General features: G+C 36.6%; 1 pseudogene; it reads right to left on the bottom strand.

Moving 5' to 3' along the window:
• Positions 1-15,896: 15,896 nt before the first annotated feature.
• Positions 15,897-19,971, bottom strand: LOC112514139 (annotated as a pseudogene).
• Positions 19,972-21,904: the final 1,933 nt, after the last annotated feature.

The following is a 21,904-nucleotide window of genomic DNA, read 5'->3' on the forward strand; positions in this document are numbered from 1 at the left end:
ATGAGTTCTACACATGTGGGGTTCGAGTCCTCACCATTGAAGTAGTTCGTAAAATGTTCTATATTTGTGGTTCGCTACCACCTCCGAGGCAGTTCTTGAGGGCGTGGCTAGGTTTAGTAGTGGCTCAACAATATAAATCATGTGTATGTTGTGTTTTCAAGTCATGGCTCATAAATTTTATAAATAAGATTTGCTGCATTTAAAATCGTTTTATGCATATAAAACCTKTRAACTCMCCAACTCTYGTARYTGACACTTGTTTGACATGCTTTTTCAGGGTAAGAAAGATTTTCGATGACTCATGTTTGAAGACGTGTTACATTTGGAAATTTCAATCTTAATTTATGTTTAGTGATGCAAACTCTTATTTTGGGATTGTAAACTTTATTTATTTTGTATTTATGTTTTCTAAATGTATGGTTGTGTTGTTTATACACTATTGCTATGAGACTCTACCTGCCATACCCCGTGTTTCCGCTTTAGCGGTGTGTGACAAGGTGTCCTACGTACATACCAAATGGTGGTTTCTTCTGTGATCTTCTTTGGTCAAATCCATTTAAAGATGTCAAAGGATGGGGAATGAATGATCATGGAGTTTCGTATACTTTTGGTGTTAAGATCGTCACCGGGTTTCTTCAGAAGCATGACGTAGATCATATTTACACTGTTCCTTAATTATTAACCATGTGGCTTATTGCATGCATATTGAGAAATTGCTTTTTGACCGTCGAAAATTCCCTAAGCTTTGTGGTTGGGGTTTTCAAATGATTGTTTTGACATAAAGTACTTGTTAACAATTATTAACTTGTTAACAATTATTAAACTGATTTGAGTAGGCAATATTCTTCTATTTTGTCTTTATTAAACGGTGTATCAAAATATCAAAATATTGACATTCAATTTCTTCCAAATGGAAAAAAATCAAAAATGAAAAAAACACCAAATGGATCCTCTCTCTCTAGGATTGGCGATCATGGGGAAGCTCTATGATCATTTGATCTTGATTGGTTGATCACGGTTGCTTGCTTTAGAGATCGTTTGTGTCACTTTGGATTAGGATTTTCTTTGTTTGCTTAATAATTCTAGAGAGGTTGCAGAACTGGTTCACGGCTGTTTCTTCATCTTTGTTTTTGTTTGGAGTAACCTTTCGTCGTGTTTTTGCTCCTGTGTGTTTACATATCTAATTTCGTCTCTTATCTAGGCGACAGTATTGTTGGGTGTCGGCTAGGGTTTCTTCTGTTTCTTGTTGTGGCTGGTTGGAATTGATCTAGACGACGACTTTGTAGGGTTTCTGGTTTGCTCCATGGCTGCTTTGCTTCTTTGGTTTATTCGGCTGTTTTTTCATTCTGTTCTGGTCGTGTTCTTCTGTATGAGTCTTTGGTTACCTACTGGTTTGATTCAAGTTTTCGTTTCATCATTTTGTTTGGCTGTCGCTTTTTCTAGTTATGTTTTTTTCGTTTTTGGAAGGTTGCTGCTAGGGTTTTCTCTCGGTGATGGACTCGCTTCTTTGCTGCTGCTGTTCTAGGCTGCATCCATGTTGTTTGATCGCTGTTTATTATAAGGTTAGACGGTAGTTATTTGCTTGCTATTTTCCTTTGCTGTTTCTCTTCCTTGGGGTGTGCTTGTTTGCTTTTCGTGGTGTCCTCGTGCAAGTTTCAGCATTTGGTTTAAGCCTTTTCCTCGTCGCTTTGCTGTTTGCTGCTGGTTCTTTTTGTGTTACAGTTTTGCTTCACTTCTTTTTTCTCCTCATGTTTTGAGTGTTTCTGTGGTCTTCGTTACCTTCCTAGAGGTTCCTTGATAGAAATTCAGCACCTTGGTTTCCGGGGTCTTCGTCTCTTCTATTAAGGTTCTTTTAGACGGTTTCAGCACCACGACTTCTTAATACGTGGAATGGAAACGGTTGTTGGAGTTGGGCCCATGCATGCATAATCGTCTAGGGTTTTCGTGTTTGAGAGGATTTCGTCTCAAGAGGAGGATACGGTTGATAGTCCGATTTTTGTCAAGGAGGGGATGGAAATGGGAAGTTAGATTTTGCCAAGGCGGTTGGGCATTCAGTGGCTACAAATTTGCAATTTATCCTCTCGCTAACAAAATTCAAGTAAGTGTGACCATTCCTATTGAAATGGCTAAGGAGGCTGCAAGTCATAGCGTTCGGTTCTTTATGGTTATTTTCTAGGACCCCGTATTCATTTTCCTTTAGTGCAAAAAGTTGTAAAGGCTGCATGGGGTAAATATGGGTAGAGTGACGCGATGATGAATGAGAACGAGATATTCTTTTTCCGATTTAATGATGAAGGAGGCTGTTCTCAAGTGATTGAGGTGGGGCCTTTAATGGTAAGAAGAGTGTCGCTGTTTGTTTTTTGTTGGGATCCAACAAAGGGGTTACGGAAATCGGAACATACCTTTTGCCCTTTGTGGGTTAAATTACACAATATTCCATTGGTGGCTTTCAATAAGGAGGGGGGGTCAGCCGTATTGCTAGTGCCTTAGGTATTCTGAAGCAAATGTATTCATGTACGTCTGCTATGTGTGACAAGGCATGGGGACGTCCCAGTTTTGCTAAAGTTTTGACTGAGGAGTGGGTCATGGGGGAACTAAAACGTAAAGTTGAGGTAGTGATACTGAATCTTAATGGAGGGGCGTATGAAAAGGTGAACATTTGAGGTGGAATACATCTGGGAGCCTCTTCAGTGTTCCTATGGCCGTGTGTTTGGACATAATACATCTTCGACGTATTTTTTTTTCCCAAATCCTCTAATATAATCTTAAGAAATATAATTCTAAAACTTCAAACCCAAACTCCCACTAAATCATGGATTCTCTTTGACCCAATAATTAAATATACTTAGGAAATAATTTGGGCATATTAGAAATTGGATGTTACAAATACCTCCTCCTTTTGAGGATTTCGTCCTCGAAATCACTGTTGTGGAAATAAAGATGGGTATTTCGCCTTCATCTCATCTTTACGCTCCCACGTCCAATTTGGTCCCCGATGGTGTTTCCACTTGATCAATACCAAGTCTACTTCCTTATTACGTAGTTTCACTTTTCTCTCGTTCAGAATTGATTCTGGTTCTTCAATGTATCTTAATTTCTCATCTACTTTGACTTCGGCTAAGGGCACCGTCTCTTCATGTTTACCCAAGCATTTACGTAAGTACCCTACATGAAACACATCATGTATCCCCGTAAGTTCCTTCGGTAACTCTAGTCGATAAGCCTGTTTTCCTATATGCTCCAATACTTTGAACGGGCCAATAAATCGTGGACTTAACTTACCTTGTTTTCAGAATCGAAGTACACCTCGCCAAGGAGAAACTTTCACCATTACCATATCACCCACCGAGAACTCGATTGGCCTTTTGCGATGATCTGCATAAGACTTTTGATGATCTTGGGCAGCTTTCATTCTTTCGCGAATAATCTGAATCTTATCATGAGTAATCTGAATGAGTTCGGGACCAACTAAAATTTTTTCTCTCCCGTCTCTCGCCAACACAAGGGTGTACGACACTTACGTCCGTATAAAGCCTCATAGGGAGCCATTCCAATTGTCGAGTGGTAGCTATTGTTGTAAGAAAACTCAACCAAGGGTAGGTGAGTATCCCAACTACCACCAAATTCTAAGACACATGCGCGTAGCATATCCTCGAGAGTCTGAATGGTTCGTTCTGATTGACCATCGGTCTGAGGATGATAGGCCRTACTAAAMGCATGACGTGTTCCCAACTCTCGTTGAAATCTAGTCCAAAAATTAGAAGTGAATCGAGAGTCACGATCAGAGATAATCTTCACTGGTACACCGTGTCGCTAGACAACTTCATCAATGTAAAACCGTGCCCATCGATCCATAGAATAAGACTCTCGGACAGGTAAGAACAATGCAGATTTGATCAGCCGATCAACTATAACACAAATACTGTCGTGTTGACGTTGGGTCTTCGGTAGTTTAGTAACCAAATCCATTGTTAATTCCTCCCATTTCCACATCGGTATCTCAAGAGGCTGTAAACTACCATACGGTTTCTGGTGTTCGGCCTTTACTTGTAAACATGTGGTACATTTCTCGACATAACGTCCAATATCAGTCTTCATCCCAGGCCACCAGTAATCTAAACGAAGATCTTGGTACATTTTGGTACTCCCTGGGTATATTGATAATCGCGACTTATGTGCTTCCGCTAAAACAACATCTCGCATGCAGCCAAGTTTAGGGACCCAGATTCGGGTCTTAAAGACCTTCAAGCCACGTCCATCTTCAGAGAGAGAATCAATGTATCATACCATTTGTTCTACTTTGACATTCTCAGGCTTCAAAGCCTCAATCTACCATTTCCGAATATCATCAAATAGATTATATTTAAACAACATGTGAGTGATAGAGTAGCATAGAAGTCCAAAACGTGTCTTCCTACTCAGAGCATCTGCCACTACATTGGCTTTACCCGGATGATATAGTATCTCACAGTCGTAATCTTTGATGAGTTCCATAGCACGTTGTTGACGCATGTTCAAGGTCTGTTGATCAAATAAATACTTTAACCTCTTGTGGTCAGTATAAAGTTGACACTTCGTACCATAGAGATAGTGTCACCAAAGCCTCAAAGTAAATACCACCGCTGCTAATTCAAGGTCATGAGTAGGGTAGTTCTTCTCATAATCTTTCAATTCACGAGAATCATATGCAATCACCTTGCCTCGCTACATCAAGACACATCCAAAACCAAGTCGAGATGCATCACTATATACTATAAAGTCTTCGTTACCCTCAGGTAGAGAAAGTATAGGCACGTGAGTAAGACATTCCTTTAAAGTTTGAAATGTTCGATCTTGGGCCTCATTCCATTCAAATTTAGCATCTTTACGAGTTAAAGAGGTTAATGGTACTGCGATCTTAGAGAAGTCCTTGATAAATCGTCGATAGTACCCTGCCAGACCCAGAAATCTCTGAACTTTCGAAGCGTTCTTTGGTTGCTCCCATTCTTGAATTGCTTCGATCTTGGCTGGGTCTACAGAAATACCGTCTCCGGATACGGTATGCCCCAAGAATTGTACCTGCCGAAGCCAGAATTCATATTTCAAGAATTTTGCATAGAGTCGTTCTTTTCTCAACAATTCTAGCATTTGACGTAAGTGTGTAGCGTGTTCGTTTTCAGACTTTGAGTAAACCAAAATATCATCGATGAATACGATCACAGACTTGTCGAGCATAGGATAGCATACTCGATTCATTAAGTCCATAAACGTTGTAGGTGCGTTTGTAAGTCCGAATGGCATTACAAGGAATTCGTAATGCCCATAACGGGTCCGAAAAGCAGTCTTGGGTACGTCGTCCTCCCGTACCTTGAGTTGGTGATAGCCAGACCGTAAATCAATTTTAGAAAAATATCTCGCTCCTTGCAACTGATCAAAAAGATCGTCAATTCGCAGTAATGGATATGTGTTCTTTATAGTTACCTTGTTAAGCTCACGGTAATCTATACACATCCGGAAAATTCCGTCTTTATTCTTAACGAACAGGACTGGAGCACCCCAAGGAGATGTGCTTGGTCGGATAAAACCCTTGTCCAATAATTCCTGCAGTTGTTTCATCATTTCTTTCATTTCCGCAGGTGCGAGACGATACGGTGTCTTTGCTATTGGAGCTGCACCCGGTATCAAGTCTATACAAAATTCTACTTGACGATCGGGTGGCAATCCAGGCAGATCATCCGGAAATACATTCGGATATTCACAAACAATCGGAACGTCCTTCATCGTCTTCTTCAATTCCTTCACCGCATCCATAACATAGGCTAGAAAAATTGAGCAACCCTTGTTTAGATAACGACGAGCTTTTAGCATAGAGATTACCTTTATGTTGATCACACACCGCTCCCCGTAAATGTATAGGTAATTCCCCTTGCTAATTGGTATCCGAATCATTCGTTGTGAACATATGATTTTGGCTTGATTCTTTGCCAACCAATCCATACCAATAACAACATCGAATCCATGTATATCCGTTGGAATGAGATCAATAAGAAATTCATAGTCATCTAAAAGCAATGTACACTCTCTAAATACCTTATCAGCAACTAATAGTACTCCGCTCGCAGTGTCAATAGTGAAAGGTTTTTTAAGCATAGTAGGCACGGATTCAATATAGCGAACATAATCATTTGACATAAAAGAATTTGTTGCACCAGAATCAAATAAAATACGAGCATGCCAAGAATTAACAAGAAATATACCCGTAACAACGTCGGGATAGTTCATGGCTTCCTTCGTGGTAATTTGAAACGCCCTGGCATGAGGTTTCGAAACCTCCTCCTTTTTGGTCGAAGCCCCCGCTGTATGTATCAGTCGTTGCCTCGGTTGTTGTACCGACCCCTTACTTTCCTCCAGTCTATTCTTTGTACATTCTCGCATACGATGACCTAACACACCACAATTATAACATGCCTTTTCTCTTTGAGGGCACTGAGTTCATATGTGCCTAGCTTCACCACAATAGAAGCATCGTACATAAGTTTGATCACCACTACATCGTCCCTGGTGATTCTTGCCACATTGGTTGTAGTTCCGTGGCGTATTTGACTGCATTGTATAAGCCTGTGAGGTAGTATGTGGTGTATTATGCGATTAAGCTCGTCTCGACTTGAATAATCGAGATGATTTAGATGTCGGGGTCGAGAAGGTTCTCTCAACACTCGATCGTTTCTCCGGTACATCAGAACCATCAGGGAGACTCAGGTCATGCTCCCGTTTCCTTGCATACTCAACTACTTTGGTAAATGATGGTACGTCGCGATTGGTGACGAAATCGCGAATATTCCCTCGAAGACCGTTGACGAAATGATTAATCTTGTCCTTGTCCTTTTCACTTAGTACGAACCGTTGGGCAAAATGAAACTTCCGATTGAACTATGTTTCATATTCAATCACCGACATGAATCTCTGTTTGAGCTCTAGGAATTCCTTCTCAAGTTTTTGTTTCAAATCATCCGGACAATATTGTTCGAAGAACAGCACTTGAAACTCTTCCCATGTTGTTCTATCCCGAGTATTAGGATCCATTGATCGATATGTGGCGTTCCACCAAGTGAGTGCACGATCGGTAAATGTCGCTGTAGCATAACGTACTTTATCCTCCTCCTGCACGTAAACAATCCTGAATATCTTTTCAGTGTTTTCGGCCCATTGCATTGCAAGTACTGGGTCCGTCTGTCCCGAGAACTCTGTAGCCCCACTGCTTCTAAATGTTTTAAATGAAGGCCGATCTGACTTTGGTTTGGGTACGTCTTCATTAACCGGTTTCGGTCCTTGGACAACCGGATTCTAAGCATTATCTGATTTTGCACTTCAGATAACTTTCTTTCAAACTCTATTCTTTGTTCTTGTAGAGCAGCTCGTGTTTGATCATTCATTATTTTCAATAACCTCTCAGTACGAGATGATAGTTGGGCTTCATCGTCATTGTCAACATTTTCTTGGACATTCCCTTCTAGATTGAGGTTGTCATCCCCAATTTCTTGAGTAACCGGCGCGTTGCTAGATACATCATGATCAGACATCGTACTGAAGTTATAATACATAAATATAGAGGTCAAATTATATTCTATCCCTTGTACCCCAACAAATCCTAGGTCTCTCCTATTGGTCTATATCCCATATAATCATAACCTAGTCACTATACATCGTCAATACCTAAGTTTGAGTCCGAATATCATTAATGATATCCAGTTCACTCAAACCACAGCTCTGATACCATATCTGTAACATCTCGCTTGAGCAAACCCCAAATTACCAATTTTATAAAATCTCCAATAAAATATAATTTATTGATTATTAGGACCAAAATTGATGTTTTGTCAAAGCAATCGGGGCCAAGTATGGAAAATTTGAAGATGCTGCTAAAACGACTAAGTCTGGAGGAAGACAAGAGGTGATGAATTGGTCCAGAGGCAGGCGATGGACCAGAGGCTGCTGAAATGACTAAGTCTGGAAAAAGACCAGAGGTGATGAATTGGTGCAGAGGCAGGCGATGAAAATGGACCAGAGACGATGAAAATGGACCAGAGGCGATGAATTGGTCCAGAGGCGATGAAAATGGACCTGAGGCGATGAATTGGTCCAGAGGCGATGAAAATGGACCATAGGCGATGAAAATGGACCATAGGCGATGAAAATGGACCAGAGGCGATGAATTGGTCCAGAGGCGATGAAAATGGACCAGAGGCGATGAATTGGTCCAAAGGCGATGAAAATGGACCAGAGGCGATGAATTGGTCCAGAGGTGATGAAAATGGACCAAAGGCGATGAATTGGTCCAGAGGCGATGAAAATGGACCAACCCTTTGAAACACACAGATCTGGGCATAACATTAATTAAACTCAAAATATGGAAGATTAATTTCTAGAAAAAAAAAACTTCGAAATATCCGTTCTATTTTAGTGATAAAACCACCCAAAACACAATTCCAAACCGGATATAACGGATTTTTACTTACAACCCGAATTAAGTAGCAAAAGAATAAGGGACAAGACTATATATAAGTTACACATACTATAACTATGAGATACTGTAATAAGTTACTATTTACCCAAAAGCAAGATCGAAATCTTCAAGTTCCCCGATAAATCTTCGAGTCAGACAACGGGTTCTTTCTTTTTATCCGTCTTCTTTCCTGAGAGAGGTTGCCACTTAAATDGTAARYCAACRCTTAGTGAGTTAAATAGTTAAGTATTACATATCAATATCGCACATGTTTATAAACGTACATAATAAACTCTTATCAATAAAAGAGTTCAAGACATCATCCAGATGCAAACCGAGACTTACTAGAAACCAAGTGAACAATTACGTACCGGATGCTAAGATCATAGGATTCCATATAATATACCATACCATTGATGCTCAATACAACAAGGAGACAGGATCAACAACCAAATATAATCAACAACGTTAGAATACCAATAATTATCAAGATTCAAGAGATCGAATCGGTAAACATAACGAAGACAGTGCATCACCCCGTCCTTCACCTCCCGGGCTCATGCCAAAGTCCAAGTCAGAATCATACATTACGGGAAACCTCGCACTGCCCGCCTTCCTCTACCGGGTATGTGCCAAGGTTCCCTACCCATTGCTCTTCCTCCTCTTCGAGCAATGAGTATTCACAACCGCAGAAAGTCTCACCCGTCCAACCTGGGATCTTGACTTTGCCAAAAACTTCCGGCATGCCACCCGTACTATGGCGTACAATTCAAGGAACAAAACAACGAGTCCGGATCCGGAAAGCAAACCGATGTACCGAGATAGTAATATGGAATCGACTCAAGAGACGGAATCAARGACAAATCAAGATCGTGTGACTCCATTCAAGACCAAAAACATTCATATGAAAATATATATCTTCAAATCAATATGTAACAATTAACTATATAACTCACCGGGCAACCGTATAATACCGAAAAGCTCCAAAATGAGCTCACAAAGCAAGTCCAAGCTACCGCACTTAGATTGCTTCCAAAGCATCAAAATATGTCTTAATTATCCCATGGGGTGAAAGTACAAAATCTCATAATCAATCAATATAAGAAAGTCATGATATACACATATCCTATTTGAACATTTTACTTAGATTTCTATGTATAGCTGTTGCATGCAGAATTGTTTTGCTCATTTTAAGCTCGAATTCATGCCTTGATCATAAAATAAGAAATAAATTAGACTCAATCATCTAACTAAGAAAATTGGCCTCACCTCATTTGGATTTTTCTATGATTTTATACATATTTTCAAATTCTACACACTTTCAATGCATTCTTAAGTCGAAATTCTCATTTTCAAACATTTTTCTCAAGCCATTTTGATCCCAAATTATTTCAACTTTTGAATCTCAACTTAATATAACATATTTGACATAAACAACCAAAATCCAACCTTTATTTTATCATTTAAATTAGCTCCCAAATCATTGACTTAATCAAGTCAAAGTTCATATGATGAACTTGCATAAATCTTGATAATCTCTTGAATCTAATGACCATTTCATGTCATAAACACTAAAATGCACTCATTTTATACACTTAAGATCAAACCCATATGAAATCCTAACTCTATCTCAACATGCAATCCATATAACAAGAATGTCAACCAATAACAAATGCAAAGATGGATTATACCTTACTTGATGATCAAATCTTTTAAAGATCTTGTAGTTCCTCTTTGATTTGAGTTGAATCGAGCCTATGTGTGTGAAAATCGCACCTCTAGTGTGTGTTTGAGTTTTGGACTTAGATGACATGAAAAATGGGCCAAAAATCCAATTTATAATGCTAAAACTCGAGTTGGGCCGGGTTGGCCTGGCTAGGTACCCATTTTGACCATCAACACTTAAATTATTCATAACTTTTCACTCAAACCTCCGTTTTCTATGAGGTTTTCGCCTACACATTCATAAAGAGATAGTCTATAACATCTAACAAAAATATTCCAAAAAAGATCTCCCAAAAAAATCCGTTTTACGTATATTTTCAACGTAATTTTTTTTCCCAAACCTCTAATATAATCTTAAGAAATATAATTCTAAAATTTCAAATCCAAACTCCCACTAAATCATGGGTTCTCTTTAACCCAATAATTAAATATACTTAGCAAATAATTTGGACATATTAGAAATTGGATGTTATAATAATTGATAACATTTTAAAGGCTCATGAATTGGTTTTGGGTTATCAAGGAAGGGAGGGTCCTCTTAGATGTGCTTTCAAGATTGATATTAAAAGGCATATGACACTGTGACTGGAATTTTCTTCTCAATATGCTCCGGRGATTTGGGTTCCACCCGGTTTTGATCAAATGGGTACAGGAGATGATTTATACTACCTCTTACTCGATAGTAGTTAATGGTGATTCTTATGGGTTTTTCCATGGAGGGAAGGGCCTAAGAAAAGGAGATCCTTTATCTCCTTATCTTTTTACGATTTTAATGGAGGGGTTTGCAATGATCTTCAAACAATGCTTTCGGGAGGCTAGTTCTTTTGGTTATCATAAAGGATGTAAGGACTTGGACATGACACACTTATGCTTTGCTGATGATCTTTTTGTGCTCATTAGGGGTGATATAGAGTCGGTTAAGGTTTTAAAGAAGGCGCTTCATAATTTCAAGGAATGTTCTAGTTTATCACCAAGTCTTGAAAAAAGTGAGGTTTTCTTCGGGAATGTTCCTTATAATATTAAGGAGGCTATTCTTGTATGCCTTCCTTTCAAATTGTGCTTCTTTCCTTTTGGGTATTTGGGGGCTCCTTTGTCTCATACAAGGTTAAAATATGCAGATATGGGCCTTTGGTTGCTAAGATCAAAGGTAGGATTCTTAATTGGAAGGCTAAGTTCCTTTCTTTTGGAGGGAGGAGACAACTCATTATATCGGTTCTTCAATCGTTGCAATTCTATTGGATGTCTATCTTTCTGTTTCCTTCAGGTATAATTCATGACATTGAAGCTCTCTTATGCAATTCCTTTGGTTGCAAAAGGAAGATTCTAGAGGAAGGTGTCGGTTAGCTTGGGATGTGGTTTGTCGGCCCCGTAAGAGTGGAGGTCTTGGAATCAAAAGATTGGCAACGTGGAATAGGGCTTTACTTGCAAAACATATTTGGGATATTGTGAGGCACAATGATTCATTGTGTGTGAGATAGGTGTATCAGTACAACCTAAGACCTACGCACTTCTGGATGGCTCGGAAAAGCTCAAACTGATCGTGGGTTCTACGCAAGTTGTTGGATTTACGACCACATGTGCGGTGGTTCTTGTCAACTCGGATTGGTGATGGAAGAGATACTAATGCTTGGGAGGGTAACTGGCTCCCTTGTGGCCATTTGTCCTCTTTCATTTTCTACAGATTTGTACATTCAAGTGGGTTCTCGACCAATACTACGGCTCGGGAGCTAATTCATAGTCGGAATGGAGTGTGGCCTAATGATTGGTTTCAAAGGTATGTTGCGCTGACCAGTTCTCCTTTACCGTCTTTGCATGATTATGAACGAGATAAGGTTTATTGGGTTGATAGCTAAAATGCCGGTGTGGAGTTCTCGGTTAGGATAGCTTGGTCTTCTTTGGATGGGAGTTACCCGTTAGTGCCTTGGCATTGTTCGGTGTGGTTTTCGTGGCACATTCTTAAGCATGCATTTTGTTTATGGCTTATGTGTCATCAACGTTTCCCTACCCAGGATAATATGACCTGGAAACATGAACCCCCGGATCTGGAATGCGCTTTCTGTAAAAATTGCATGGATAGTAATAACCATCTATTCTTTCAATGTAATTTTTCAAAAGAGGCGTGGGAATGCATTTTAAAGGATGTGGATTAGAAGAGTATGCCAGAATCTTGGGATCATATTATTGGAGTAATTTCGGATACGAGGAGGTCACCTACAAGGTTAATTCAGAAACTTGCGCTTGCGACCTCGGTCTACTATCTTTGGCAGAAGCGGAATATAAGATTATTCAGTGATCAAAGACGAACGGCTATGCAACTTATCAAGGAAATAAAGAGCCAACTATATATATTCCTGCGGCTTGGAAGGGGAACAAGGCTGAGAGGACCGACATTACAAATGGGGCGTGACCATTTGTTTGGATGGCTTTGGAGGGTTGTTGGCGGGTTTTTACTCTGGTTAAGACTTCTTCGATCCCGTTTTGCAGTTTGTTTCTTTCTATTGGACTTTGTACTTTCTGGCTTATTGTGGCTTGGTACGGTGTGTTGACCAAGCTCTTTTGTTTTGTTGTTTGGCTTTGGCTGTGGCTTTTTGCTTGAATCTTTTTTATTTTCTCTGTCATTTATAAATTTGTCTGGTTTCCCTTTCAAAAAAAGAAATCCAAACGGAGGAGCTCACTAGATGGTCCATGACAAGAAGAAATAAACTTGTAAACATAAATCCTAATAAAAAAAACTTTTGATATATCAAAAATACTCCTCAACATAGTCTAAAGAGATTATGCATGAGTTATAATGTTTGTTTGTAACAAAGACAAAATCAGATCAAACCGAGCTAGTAAATTCCTCTTGAAAGTAAGGTCATGTTCCTTCCTTTTCCACCAATCACATAAAGCCACATCATCAATTTATTAAACATGAAGAATACAAAGATAAATTAAACAAATTTATGTTAAATAAAATAATGACCGGTAGAACAAAAGATTTCAACACAACATGTTTTTTTGGAACTTCTTGCAATTACAATATTTAGAACTGATAATACCATATGAAAAAGTTCAATAGAAAATTTATTGGATGTATGTACAAATTAACAAACCAAAATATGTCAACTCAGTTTTATTTGTCCCCAAAATTTATCAAGGAATGTGTCAATATTACGTTTTTACTTATAGGGTTAATTAAGAATTAGGGTATTGTATACTACGTATAACTAGGGCATAACGATCAACAACAGCTAGAAACATTTTTCATATTACTTCCGCCCAACTTTAGCTTATCGAAAAGTAAAATTTATACCCCTGAATTTTACCCTTCAATCGCGAGGTTCCTTTCATGCTCCAAATATTATACTCTAGCTCCCATAAAAGGCTGCAAAACATAAGCAAATAAAGACCAACGTTCGGGTATTAGAAGATGTATACAAACATGTCCTTGCTAATAAATACAACCTCCTCCTTTTGTTCCAAAATAAATGTTCACGATGAAAAACGCACACAGTTTCAGAAATTTGAATGTTTAAACTTGTGGTTTTGTTTGAATGCTTTTTAATCTCTTTGAAGGTATTGTTTTATTCATCGACCTGTATTTCCTTTGTTCCGTAAAATGTTCACTAATCTGCATCTTCATCTTGAATTTGTGTTTGAATTTGACTTTACATGTATATTCAAAGAATGAGATCAGGGTTTTGAATTGAGAAAGATCAAACAGGATGAAGATAAGCAAAAAAGACTGACCCCCCCCCCACACATGAGAGGTGCACTAAATATACTTAACGGGCCTATATTTGACGTCATTAACTTGAGCGACCAATATGCTATGCGAAACATAAATTAAGAACCACATATATATTTAACGTATTTTAGACACCGATGAAAATTGTAATTCACTCTTATGGTATTTTTTGTTGGATTTTTCCACTTTGCTAAATTCCAAAACTCTTGGTAGCACTGACACAATTGACAATAACCATAAACCCAAACACAATACCATAAATCTAAAGGCATCAACATATGATCATAAGCATTTAAGGTAAACAATCGTATACAAATCATTCATTTTTGTATGAGATACTAACCCTAAAATCAAAATCTTAAATCTTGTGATACTTTTGGTGCTAATATCATCACCGAGTTCCTTCAGAAGCATGATCTAGATCTTGTCGATGTGGTTTTTTTAATTATTAACCATTCAGCTTTTTACATGCATGTTGAGAAATTGCATTTTGACCCTCGAAAATTCCGTAGGCTTTGTGTTTGGGGTTTTCATATGACTGTTTTGACAAAAGTAATTATTTACAATTATTAAATTAATTTTCATAGAGAAGATTCTTCTGTTTTAGCTTTAATTAAAAGGTATTTAAAAAAAATCAAAAACTTGACAAACAATTTCCTTCAAAGGGAGGGGGCACACTAGATGACCCATAATAAGAAGAAATAAACTTATAAACAAAAATCATTATAAAAAAGCATCTGATATATCGGAAACATTCCTCCACTTAATCTAACGAGATTTTGCATCAATTATAGTGTTTGCTTGTAGCAAAGACTAAACCAGATCAAACTAACCTAGTAAATCTCACTTGAAAGTAGAGTTTGGAGAGGATGAGATGTTGCCAGACCTGGCATATATAAAATTCAATGTATGCATAAAAAGAAGTTGTAGTTGTGCTCACAAAAACAATGATACCTGAATTGTATTTTGGCTTCTTTTCCGTGGGTTGTAGAATTTGGAACGAGTGTATAAGAGTCTCATCAACGCTAAAGTTGGGTGGAGGTAAGATGAAAAATGTTTCTAACTGTTGTTGATCGACGCTAAAGTTGGGTGGAGGTAAGATGAAAAATGTTTCTAACTGTTGTTGATCGACGCTAAAGTTGGGTGGAGGTAAGATGAAAAATGTTTCTAACTGTTGTTGATCGTTGTAACCTAGTTATACGTACTATATAATACCCCGATTCTTAATTTACCCCATAAATAAAAACGTATTATTAACACATTCCTTGATAATTTCGGGGACAAATAAAATGGAGTTGGTGTATTTTGGTTTGTTAATGTTTACATACATCCAATGACTCTTATACTAAGTTTTTTCGTATGGTATTATCAGTTTATAAAGCTAGTAATTACAATGAGTTCAAAACAATCTGTTATCCCGAGATCCTCTGTTCCCTCCTTGTCCCATCCGTCATTATTTCTATTTAACGTAAATTTGTTTACTTTATCTTTGAATAAAGAGATGATATGTCTTTTATGTGATTGGTGGACAAACGAAGGAACATGACCTTACTTTCAAGAGGGATTTACCAGTTCGGTTTGATATATTTTAGTCTTCGATGCAGACAACCACTATAACTCATGCATAATCTTGTTAGACTAAGCTAAGGAGTATTTTTGATATATCAAAAGCTTTTTATTAAGATTTATGTTTACAAGTTTATTTCTTCTTGTTATGGACCATCTTGTGTGCTCCCTCCATTTGAAAAGAATTAATTGTCAATATTTTTATTTTTTGATACACCATTTAATAGAAAGACAAAACAGAAGAATCTTGCCTACTCAAATCAGTTTAATAATTGTTAATAAGTACTTATGTGAAAACAATCATTTGAAAACCTCAACCACAAAGCTTAGGGAAATTTCGATGGTCAATAAGCAATTTCTCAATATGCATGTAAAAAGCCAAATGGTTAATAATTAAAGAACAATATAAACATGATCTACGTCATGCTTCTGAAGAAACCCGGTGATGATATTAGCACCAAAAGTATACGAAACTCCATGATCATTCATTCCCCATCCTTTGACATTTTTAAATGGATTCGACCAAAGAAGATCACAGACGAAACCATTATTTGGTACGTACGTAGGACACCTCAAGTTTTTAATTTGATCCAAATTATTGAGATCAGGTGAAAGGCCTCCATGCATGCACAAAATCTTTTCATCAATGAGAGCGGTCACAAGTAAGCAACTGAAGCAATCAGAGAAAATGTTCCATTATTTAATATTAAATCTTCTTTTACATTCATCATAAAATCCTTATATCCGATTGATTGAAGTGTTTCCAGGCAGAAGGAAGAAGTTATGTGGATATTTTTTTTTATTTTGTAGTCAAGAAGAAAGCTTAGTCTCGAGGCTTTTTTTCCCCTCTGTCGATATAATCACCGATAAATAAGCAATATTCACGAGGTGGTAATCTGCCATATTCGAAAAGACACAAAAAAATCAAAACATACAATAACAAATCATAAACCAGTCAAAATTCTGATTTTTATGTTATTATGTGACATCCACGATCAATATTTTGATCTTGTGTCTTTTCGAATATGACGGATTATCACCACGTGACAGTTGCTTATTCAACGGTGATTATGTTGATAGGGGAAAAAAGCCTCTAGACTAAGTTTTTTTCTTGACTATAAAATAAAAAAATAGCCAAATAAATCTTCCTTCTGCCTGGAAACCATGAATACACTTCCATCAATAGGATATATGGATTCTATGATGAATATAAAAGAAGATTCAATCTTAAATAATGGAAGATTTTCTTTGATTGCTTCCATTTCCTTACTTGTGACCGCTCTCATTGATGAAAAATTTATGTGCATGCATGGAGGCCTTTCACTCGACCTCAATAACTTGGATCAAATTAAAAACTAGAGGTGTCCTACGTATGTACCAAATGATGGTTTCTTCTATGATCTTCTTTGGTTGGATCCATTTAAAGCTGTCAAAGGATGGGGAATGAATGATCATGGAGTTTCGTATACTTTTGGTGCTAAGATCGTCACCGGGTTTCTTCAGAAGCATGACGTAGATCATGTTTATATTGTTCTTTAATTATTAACCATTTGGCTTTTTGCATGCACATTGAGAAATTGCTTTTTGTCCGTCGAATTTTCCCTAAGCTTTGTGGTTGGGGTTTTCAAATGATTGTTTTGACATAAGTACTTGTTAACAACTATTAAACTGATTTTGAGTAGGCACGATTCTTATGTTTTGTCTTTATTAAACGGTGTATCAAAAAATAAAAATATTGACATTTAATTCTTCCAAATGGAGGAGCACACTAGATGGTCAATGACAAGAAAAAATAAACTTGTAAACATAAATTTTAATAAAAAGCTTCTGATATATCAAAAATACTCCTCAACATAGTCTAAAAAGATTATGCATGAGTTATAATGTTTGTTTGTAACAAAGATTAAATCAGATCAAACCGAGCCGATAAATTTCTCTTGAAAGTAAGGTCATGTTCCTTTTCTTTTCCACCAATCGCATAAAGCCACATCATCACTTTATTAAGCATGGAGAATACAAAGATTAATTACAAATTTATGTTATATAAAATATTGACCGGTAGAACAAAGGATTTCAACACAACAGGTTTTTTTGGACTCTTTGCAATTACTAGGTTTATAATTGATAATACCGTATGAAATGTAACACCCCATTCCACACATTGCATATAACATATACTTCATATAAAAGAAATACATGTTTATACACCACATTAGTCCCTTAGTACAAGAATCTACCAGTACAAAATACATAGTCTAAAAATTTCAAATACAAGTCTTGCACTAAACCAGATCATCTATCAAAACTATACATGTCATCAGAAAATCTTCATGCAGATAATCATATAGGGAAAATATTACATTTTTCTTTTTCCCTTACCGTCCGCACTTCCTGCAATACATATTTGAAATCACAAAATGAGGGTTAGACCAAAAGGTCTAGTGAGTTACCCAATTTATGTTATTGCAGGGTAAAAATCACCAAAACTATTAAGTAAAACAACTTTTCATATATATATATATATATATATATATCACAAATATATAAACAAGTAAGAACCTCATATTAATACCTTCCACTTTTCAAGCCAATAATCTCTGTTTTAAGCAATATATTAATCCCAACAGGTTTATACTAATCAAATTATCATAATGCCACTTTTAAACCTTTCAAATCAAATAAGGTTTATTCAAAGTTTCAGGCCAAACCTGTTATCTCCTTTCTAATAACATCCATACTATAATTTCCAATAAGAACTCTGATCCTAAACCTTTAAATCACAAAGAAATAAGGATCTCAAACCATGGTAATCTTAAGGGATATGATATTAGGAGTTATATTATATACCATCCATATACAAATGCCACCCTTATATCCAAATGTACACATTTCCTTGATATGCCACCCTTATCCCATGTTACACCTCTCCTTGATATGTCACTCTTATCCCATGGTACACCTCTCCTTGTGTCACACCCCGCTAAAGCGGAAACACGAGGCGCAACAGGTAAGTATTTCATAGCTCCAATCGATAGATAACACCATTAAATTACATAATCCATGGAAATTTACAAATTCAATTTTCTACTGTTCACGATGAAAACAACATCATTTACAAAAAAAAGATTTCTAAAAACTTGTGAACAGGTGTTATCGCATGAGATCTTCCAAAACTTCCATTCTTACTTAATTTCCTGAAAAGCATGAAACATAAAACGACGTCAACTACAAAGAGTTGGTGARTTCACGGGTTTTCATATGCACAAAAATATTTACAATGCATAAGTCACAACTTGCAAACTTATACTTAACATGCACAATATAAATGTAAATTTTCCATCGATGCTTAAAAACTTGAGACGCTACAGAGCCTTACCTGACCAATATGCCCCATTAGTTTACGAACTACCATAAGTGGCCCATTCACTCACTTAGGTACCACGATTCGTATCAGTACTACTTCAGCGATGGCCCATTCGCACACATGAGTAGACTTATGAAAAACATAGGTAATGTGCACCCTTTTCTGGGTGGGACTGTCAACACAATAGTGGCTATCCACGATTACCACGGCCCGGGGACATGCCCGAGTTAACTAGTAGCGTGTACGGAAGGGGACTTTTTGAAATATCCTCTCAAGCACATCAATTTATCATTTATAGGTAGTGCATTAACAATCAATTTTTCATGATTTTCACAACATTTGACTAAAAAGTTCTTTAGTCCATTAGTTTTACAACTAAAAAGTATAGTTTGCATTCTTTCATGCTTTTCCTCCAGTTAAAAATAACTAAAAGCAGTAAAAGTGGGGCCGTGAAAACTCACAAGTTTGCAAATGAATATCCAAGGTTTTGATGAGGCTTAGAGCTCCAACGTCCACCCTAATGTCCTATACACCCGAAATCAAATAGTTAGATCACCTATCGGGTCTCGATAAAGATAAAGTAAAATTATACCATATGTAATGCCAATGAGCTTTTATGGGTTAAAGTTGATACCCTTTTTAGTTGTTCTTAAAAATAACCCAATATTTATTTATATAAAATAAAAGGTTTTTGCACAGTAAAGTTACTATTTGGACAGAAATGCATATTCTATTCCTGAACTCTTGGTTTCACCAATCATTGTCAAAGGAACCTTCCAAAAATCATTTTACTTTTAACTTTTATAACCACAAAAGTCACTGTTGTTAGACATCTTTTGTCCAATAACATTATTTTGCTCCTGAAGTTTTATATTAAGCATTTAAATTCTCAACTAATCAAAGCAAACTCCAAAAGAAATCAAATATTTTGGGTTGATATTAAAGAATACAGACGACACGATTGATAGAAGCAACCTGTCAGTTTCCAAAATGTCATTTTTATTGGTTAAATACTACATGCAATGTGGTTTTATCCCAATTTTTTGAGTTCGAAGTTCATAGATCATAGTTTATCATCATTTTGAAGATATTTCCATATCTTTGATGAATAATCTCTCATCTTAGATTCTCCAGAAAATCTTTGAGCTCGAGGAGAGAAAAGAAATATGAAAGAAGCCGAAATCTTTAATGAAAAGATACAAAAATAATAAAATTAATCTATTACCTTTTACTTGCTATTACTTGAAGATTTGAATGTTCTTTAAGATTTATAGAATCTAAGAAGATTTTGGAAATTAGATTCGGCTGTGAGGAAGTCGAAAGGTTTAGTGAGAGAGAGAGAGAGAGGGAGTGATACCAAATGAAGGTGAAGTGAAAGATTTTCAAAAGAAGTGGGGTTTTTATATGAGATTAAAGGGGTCGGCCCATTCAAGGCCCAAACCACCTTATTTTTATTTTTATTTTTCTTATACAAATACAGCTCAACTAAATATTAATTCAAATACATTTTATCAAATACCGATAAAATTATTCATTATTAAATCAAAATTCCAAATTTTGTAAAAATCATTTGTACATACAGTTGAAACTTTTATATTTTTAAATTTGAATTTTATAATATCGACTTTATTTATTTTAAGAGAATTTTTAATATATTTGGCATTACATAAGTTACTTTATCAGTTACCCGTTGAGACAAGGTTTTTTTTCTTAACTATAATTTGGGAGCTAAGTCGATTGATTTCCAATCAATAAGACTAGACCCTAGTAAATATAAATTCTAAATATAAGAATTCTATAAAGAGGCTAACCTGATGCTCCGAAAATGACGGGTGTCACACCTTGATATGCCACCCTTATTTCCTCATCAAAACATTTCACAAAACAGTTCCATATAGGGTAGACCGCAGTCAAATGGAATTTTATCAGTTCAAATTCATTTTATAAAAAATTCCCACTTTTTGTTAAAAGAGTAATAAAATGATAAGTCAAAACACAATCCGGTCAAACCTTGGTCGGACTACCAATTCGGTCAACTCTCCTTATTTTGTCTGATTTATCACTTAGAACAATTCTCAAAATCTTGTCGGGATTACCAATCCGGACAACACTATTCATAAACGTCCGATTTAAAACACTTGACATATGATCAAAGTTCATAAATCGCTCAATACGTGTCCGGTTTAAGACTAATCCGGACAATACCCATCAAATGGTTTATTATTAAATCGCTCAGGCCATAACCGGTTTAAGGCTTAAATCGCCCAACCCTTGTCCGATTTAGGACTAAACCGCTCATCCCTTGTCCGGTTTAGTTTAATCCGGACAACATTTATTAAAAATGAAAAGTTATACAATCAATTATGCAATAGTGAAAAGTTTCAAAGCAATTAAACCACTCACCTTAAAACTCTTTTGAAATCAAACTTCTTGCAAAGCAAAATGAGAAATCCGGACAACCTTTCTCTCCCTTAAATTGCTCCAACTTTTGAAAATATCAAGGAAGGTGAAAATGGAGGCCAAGACCCTTCTTTTATACCTTTTCCTTTTTGGATGGTCGGCTGACTACAGCCTTCTTCACAAGCATGCATTCACACTTTCAAAACCCATGCATACACATTCATTCGTTTCAATACCCATTTCATGCATGCATGTAATATCATATACATATACACAAGCACACTTATGCATATATATAATTATGCCCACATATACACATAATCTTATACATGCATAGGGATGGACCCAGAAAATTTTCTATACGGTGGCACCATATAATTAATATAATATAATATACATCTAAAAATAATTACAAAAAATATGGTTTTTATGGTACCGATAAACAACTCGTAAACTTGTACCCGACGCGTTTTCATCTTTTGAAAACGGTCAATATATACCCAAAAATAATTACAAAAAATATGTTGAGAAACAACTTCTAAATTTTTCCTCGGCGTGTCTTCATCTTTTGGAAACGATCGATTACATCTTCGTTTTTAACATTACTAAGGGCTTCCTTTTCTATGGCGCAAATGAG

Source organism: Cynara cardunculus (assembly GCF_001531365.2).
Source record: "Cynara cardunculus var. scolymus isolate 2C chromosome LG 6, CcrdV1, whole genome shotgun sequence".
In the NCBI taxonomy this organism is placed as follows: Eukaryota; Viridiplantae; Streptophyta; class Magnoliopsida; order Asterales; family Asteraceae; genus Cynara; species Cynara cardunculus.